Consider the following 8,942-nt stretch of genomic DNA (forward strand, 5'->3'; position numbering starts at 1 on the left):
GTAGAATGAGGTGTGCTTGTGTTGGAATTCAACAGACACTGGAATGGAATGGCTGTCATACATGTAGAGATGCTGATTTAAGAAAAATGTGCAGTGGTCTCTTAATTTTTTCCATAGCTGTATATAATATATATATATACATGTGTGTGTGTTAATGTTTTAATGTAAATAACATGAAGACTTACTGTTTGTTGTTATCACGTTGTATAATGATTTGAAGACAGGCGCAGGAATACGTATTAGGGGTTTTATTTACTCCATCCCAACACAAACAACAGAGAGGTGTAAACAAAAAGAGCACAATACATATATACACATACTAATCAGGGGAAATGGGAACCAGAGGACACATATATACACATACTAATCAGGGGGAAATGGGAACCAGAGGACACATATATACACATACTAATCAGGGGGAATGGGAACCAGAGGACGCATATATACACATACTAATCAGGGGGAATGGGAACCAGGGGACGCATATATATACATACTAATCAGGGGAAATGGGGAACCAGAGGACACATATATACACATACTAATCAGGGGGAATGGGAACCAGAGGACACATATATACACATACTAATCAGGGGGAATGGGAACCAGAGGACACATATATACACATACTAATCAGGGGGAAATGGGAACCAGAGGACACATATATACACATATTAATCAGGGGGAAATGGGAACCAGAGGACACATATATACACATACTAATCAGGGGGAATGGGAACCAGAGGACACATATATACACATACTAATCAGGGGGAATCGGGAACCAGAGGACACATATATACACATAGTAATCAGGGGGAATGGGAACCAGAGGACACATATATACACATAGTAATCAGGGGGAAATGGGAACCAGAGGGCACATATATACACATACTAATCAGGGGGAATGGGAACCAGAGGACACATATATACACAGAGTAATCAGGGGGAATGGGAACCAGAGGACACATATATACACATACTAATCAGGGGGAAATGGGAACCAGAGGACACATATATATACACATACTAACCAGGGGGAATGGGAACCAGTGAACACATATATACACATAGTAATCAGGGGGAATGGGAACCAGAGGACACATATATACACATACTAATCAGGGGGAATGGGAACCAGAGGACGCATATATACACATACTAATCAGGGGGAATGGGAACCAGGGGACGCATATATACACATACTAATCAGGGGAAATGGGGAACCAGAGGACACATATATACACATACTAATCAGGGGGAATGGGAACCAGAGGACACATATATACACATACTAATCAGGGGGAATGGGAACCAGAGGACACATATATACACATACTAATCAGGGGGAAATGGGAACCAGAGGACACATATATACACATACTAATCAGGGGGAAATGGGAACCAGAGGACACATATATACACATACTAATCAGGGGGAATGGGAACCAGAGGACACATATATACACATACTAATCAGGGGGAATGGGGAACCAGAGGACACATATATACACATAGTAATCAGGGGGAATGGGAACCAGAGGACACATATATACACATAGTAATCAGGGGGAAATGGGAACCAGAGGGCACATATATACACATACTAATCAGGGGGAATGGGAACCAGAGGACACATATATACACAGAGTAATCAGGGGGAATGGGAACCAGAGGACACATATATACACATACTAATCAGGGGGAAATGGGAACCAGAGGGCACATATATACACATAGTAACCAGGGGGAAATGGGAACCAGAGGACACATATATACACATACTAATCAGGGGGAATGGGAACCAGAGGACACATATATTCACATACTAATCAGGGGGAATGGGAACCAGAGGACACATATATACACATAGTAATCAGGGGGAATGGGAACCAGAGGACACATATATACACATACTAATCAGGGGGAATGGGAACCAGGGGACACATATATACACATAGTAATCAGGGGGAACCAGAGGACACATATATACACATACTAATCAGGGGGAATGGGAACCAGAGGACATATATATACACATACTAATCAGGGGAAATGGGAACCAGAGGACACATATATACACATACTAATCAGGGGGAAATGGGAACCAGAGGACACATATATACACATACTAACCAGGGGGAATGGGAACCAGAGGACACATATATACACATACTAATCAGGGGGAATGGGAACCAGAGGACACATATATACACATACTAATCAGGGGGAATGGGAACCAGAGGACAAATATATACACATACTAATAAGGGGGAATGGGAACCAGGGGACACATATATACACATAGTAATCAGGGGGAACCAGAGGACACATATATACACATACTAATCAGGGGGAATGGGAACCAGAGGACACATATATACACATACTAATCAGGGGAAATGGGAACCAGAGGACACATATATACACATACTAATCAGGGGGAAATGGGAACCAGAGGACACATATATACACATACTAACAAGGGGGAATGGGAACCAGAGGACACATATATACACATACTAATCAGGGGGAATGGGGAACCAGAGGACACATATATACACATACTAATCAGGGGGAATGGGAACCAGGGGACACATATATACACATAGTAATCAGGGGGAACCAGAGGACACATATATACACATACTAATCATGGGGAATGGGAACCAGAGGACACATATATACACATACTAATCAGGGGGAATGGGGAACAGAGGACACATATATACACATAGTAATCAGGGGGAAATGGGAACCAGAGGGCACATATATACACATACTAATCAGGGGGAATGGGAACCAGAGGACACATATATACACAGAGTAATCAGGGGGAATGGGAACCAGAGGACACATATATAAACACATACTAATCAGGGGAAATGGGAACCAGAGGACACATATATACACATAATAATCAGGGGGAATGGGAACCAGAGGACACATATATACACATACTAATCAGGGGGAATGGGAACCAGAGTACACATATATACACATACTAATCAGGGGGAATGGGAACCAGGGGACACATATATACACATAGTAATCAGGGGGAACCAGAGGACACATATATACACATACTAATCAGGGGGAATGGGAACCAGAGGACACATATATACACATACTAATCAGGGGGAATGGGAACCAGAGGACACATATATACACATAGTAATCAGGGGGAATGGGAACCAGAGGACACATATATACACATACTAATCAGGGGGAATGGGAACCAGGGGACACATATATACACATAGTAATCAGGGGGAACCAGAGGACAAATATATACACATACTAATCAGGGGGAATGGGAACCAGAGGACATATATATACACATACTAATCAGGGGAAATGGGAACCAGAGGACACATATATACACATACTAATCAGGGGGAAATGGGAACCAGAGGACACATATATACACATACTAACCAGGGGGAATGGGAACCAGAGGACACATATATACACATACTAATCAGGGGGAATGGGAACCAGAGGACACATATATACACATACTAATCAGGGGGAATGGGGAACCAGAGGACACATATATACACATACTAATCAGGGGGAATGGGAACCAGAGTACACATATATACACATACTAATCAGGGGGAATGGGAACCAGGGGACACATATATACACATAGTAATCAGGGGGAACCAGAGGACACATATATACACATACTAATCAGGGGGAATGGGAACCAGAGGACACATATATACACATATTAATCAGGGGAAATGGGAACCAGAGGACACATATATACACATACTAATCAGGGGGAAATGGGAACCAGAGGACACATATATACACATACTAACCAGGGGGAATGGGAACCAGAGGACACATATATACACATAGTAATCAGGGGGAATGGGAACCAGAGGACACATATATACACATAGTAATCAGGGGGATTGGGAACCAGAGGACACATATATACACATACTAATCAGGGGGAATGGGAACCAGGGGACACATATATACACATAGTAATCAGGGGGAACCAGAGGACACATATATACACATACTAATCAGGGGGAATGGGAACCAGAGGACACATATATACACATACTAATCAGGGGAAATGGGAACCAGAGGACACATATATACACATACTAATCAGGGGGAATGGGAACCAGGGGACACATATATACACATAGTAATCAGGGGGAACCAGAGGACACATATATACACAGAGTAATCAGGGGGAATGGGAACCAGAGGACACATATATACACATACTAATCAGGGGAAATGGGAACCAGAGGACACATATATACACATAATAATCAGAGGGAATGGGAACCAGAGGACACATATATACACATACTAATCAGGGGGAATGGGAACCAGAGGACACGTATATACACATACTAATCAGGGGGAAATGGGAACCACAGGGCACATATATACACATAGTAACCAGGGGGAAATGGGAACCAGAGGACATATATATACAAATACTAATCAGGGGGAATGGGAACCAGAGGACACATATATACACATACTAATCAGGGGGAATGGGAACCAGGGGACACATATATACACATAGTAATCAGGGGGAACCAGAGGACACATATATACACATACTAATCAGGGGGAATGGGAACCAGAGGACATATATATACACATACTAATCAGGGGAAATGGGAACCAGAGGACACATATATACACATACTAATCAGGGGGAAATGGGAACCAGAGGACACATATATACACATACTAACCAGGGGGAATGGGAACCAGAGGACACATATATACACATACTAATCAGGGGGAATGGGAACCAGAGGACACATATATACACATACTAATCAGGGGGAATGGGAACCAGAGGACACATATATACACATACTAATCAGGGGGAATGGGAACCAGGGGACACATATATACACATAGTAATCAGGGGGAACCAGAGGACACATATATACACATACTAATCAGGGGGAATGGGAACCAGAGGACACATATATACACATACTAATCAGGGGAAATGGGAACCAGAGGACACATATATACACATACTAATCAGGGGGAAATGGGAACCAGAGGACACATATATACACATACTAACCAGGGGGAATGGGAACCAGAGGACACATATATACACATACTAATCAGGGGGAATGGGGAACCAGAGGACACATATATACACATACTAATCAGGGGGAATGGGAACCAGGGGACACATATATACATATAGTAATCAGGGGGAACCAGAGGACACATATATACACATACTAATCAGGGGGAATGGGAACCAGAGGACACATATATACACATACTAATCAGGGGGAATGGGGAACAGAGGACACATATATACACATAGTAATCAGGGGGAAATGGGAACCAGAGGGCACATATATACACATACTAATCAGGTGGAATGGGAACCAGAGGACACATATATACACATACTAACCAGGGGGAATGGGAACCAGAGGACACATATATACACATACTAATCAGGGGGAATGGGGAACCAGAGGACACATATATACACATACTAATCAGGGGGAATGGGAACCAGGGGACACATATATACATATAGTAATCAGGGGGAACCAGAGGACACATATATACACATACTAATCAGGGGGAATGGGAACCAGAGGACACATATATACACATACTAATCAGGGGGAATGGGGAACAGAGGACACATATATACACATAGTAATCAGGGGGAAATGGGAACCAGAGGGCACATATATACATATACTAATCAGGGGGAATGGGAACCAGAGGACACATATATACACAGAGTAATCAGGGGGAATGGGAACCAGAGGACACATATATACACATACTAATCAGGGGGAATGGGAACCAGAGGACACATATATACACATACTAATCAGGGGGAAATGGGAACCAGAGGGCACATATATACACATAGTAGCCAGGGGGAAATGGGAACCAGAGGACACATATATACACATACTAATCAGGGGGAATGGGAACCAGAGGACAGATATATACACATACTAATCAGGGGGAATGGGAACCAGAGGACACATATATACACATAGTAATCAGGGGGAATGGGAACCAGAGGACATATATATACACATACTAATCAGGGGAAATGGGAACCAGAGGACACATATATACACATACTAATCAGGGGGAAATGGGAACCAGAGGACACATATATACACATACTAACCAGGGGGAATGGGAACCAGAGGACACATATATACACATACTAATCAGGGGGAATGGGAACCAGAGGACACATATATACACATACTAATCAGGGGGAATGGGGAACCGGAGGACACATATATACACATACTAATCAGGGGGAATGGGAACCAGGGGACACATATATACACATAGTAATCAGGGGGAACCAGAGGACACATATATACACATACTAATCAGGGGGAATGGGAACCAGAGGACACATATATACACATACTAATCAGGGGAAATGGGAACCAGAGGACACATATAGACACATACTAATCAGGGGGAAATGGGAACCAGAGGACACATATATACACATACTAACCAGGGGGAATGGGAACCAGAGGACACATATATACACATACTAATCAGGGGGAATGGGGAACCAGAGGACACATATATACACATAGTAATCAGGGGGAAAGGGAACCAGAGGACACATATATACACATACTAATCAGGGGGAATGGGAACCAGAGGACACATATATACACATAGTAATCAGGGGGAATGGGAACCAGAGGACACATATATACACATACTAATCAGGGGAAATGGGAACCAGAGGACACATATATACACATACTAATCAGGGGGAATGGGAACCAGAGGACACATATATACACATAGTAATCAGGGGGAATGGGAACCAGAGGGGACATCTATACACATACTAATCAGGGGGAACCAGAGGACACATATATACACATACTAATCAGGGGGAATGGGAACCAGGGGACACATATATACATATAGTAATCAGGGGGAACTAGAGGACACATATATACACATACTAATCAGGGGGAATGGGAACCAGAGGACACATATATACACATACTAATCAGGGGGAATGGGGAACAGAGGACACATATATACACATAGTAATCAGGGGGAAATGGGAACCAGAGGGCACATATATACACATACTAATCAGGGGGAATGGGAACCAGAGGACACATATATACACAGAGTAATCAGGGGGAATGGGAACCAGAGGACACATATATACACATACTAATCAGGGGAAATGGGAACCAGAGGACACATATATACACATAATAATCAGGGGGAATGGGAACCAGAGGACACATATATACACATACTAACCAGGGGGAATGGGAACCAGAGGACACATATATACACATACTAATCAGGGGGAAATGGGAACCAGAGGGCACATATATACACATAGTAGCCAGGGGGAAATGGGAACCAGAGGATACATATATACACATACTAATCAGGGGGAATGGGAACCAGAGGACAGATATATACACATACTAATCAGGGGGAATGGGAACCAGAGGACACATATATACACATAGTAATCAGGGGGAATGGGAACCAGAGGACATATATATACACATACTAATCAGGGGAAATGGGAACCAGAGGACACATATATACACATACTAATCAGGGGGAAATGGGAACCAGAGGACACATATATACACATACTAACCAGGGGGAATGGGAACCAGAGGACACATATATACACATACTAATCAGGGGGAATGGGAACCAGAGGACACATATATACACATACTAATCAGGGGGAATGGGGAACCGGAGGACACATATATACACATACTAATCAGGGGGAATGGGAACCAGGGGACAGATATATACACATAGTAATCAGGGGGAACCAGAGGACACATATATACACATACTAATCAGGGGGAATGGGAACCAGAGGACACATATATACACATACTAATCAGGGGAAATGGGAACCAGAGGACACATATAGACACATACTAATCAGGGGGAAATGGGAACCAGAGGACACATATATACACATACTAACCAGGGGGAATGGGAACCAGAGGACACATATATACACATACTAATCATGGGGAATGGGGAACCAGAGGACACATATATACATATAGTAATCAGGGGGAATGGGAACCAGAGGACACATATATACACATACTAATCAGGGGGAATGGGAACCAGAGGACACATATATACACATAGTAATCAGGGGGAATGGGAACCAGAGGACACATATATACACATACTAATCAGGGGAAATGGGAACCAGAGGACACATATATACACATACTAACCAGGGGGAATGGGAACCAGAGGACACATATATACACATACTAATCAGGGGGAATGGGAACCAGAGGACACATATATACACATACTAATCAGGGGGAATGGGGAACCAGAGGACACATATATACACATACTAATCAGGGGGAATGGGAACCAGAGTACACATATATACACATACTAATCAGGGGGAATGGGAACCAGGGGACACATATATACACATAGTAATCAGGGGGAACCAGAGGACACATATATACACATACTAATCAGGGGGAATGGGAACCAGAGGACACATATATACACATATTAATCAGGGGAAATGGGAACCAGAGGACACATATATACACATACTAATCAGGGGGAAATGGGAACCAGAGGACACATATATACACATACTAACCAGGGGGAATGGGAACCAGAGGACACATATATACACATAGTAATCAGGGGGAATGGGAACCAGAGGACACATATATACACATACTAATCAGGGGGAATGGGAACCAGAGGACACATATATACACATAGTAATCAGGGGGATTGGGAACCAGAGGACACATATATACACATACTAATCAGGGGGAATGGGAACCAGGGGACACATATATACACATAGTAATCAGGGGGAACCAGAGGACACATATATACACATACTAATCAGGGGGAAT

Source organism: Coregonus lavaretus, assembly GCF_964263955.1.
Source record: "Coregonus lavaretus genome assembly, contig: HAP1_SCAFFOLD_3741, whole genome shotgun sequence".
Lineage (NCBI taxonomy): Eukaryota > Metazoa > Chordata > Actinopteri > Salmoniformes > Salmonidae > Coregonus > Coregonus lavaretus.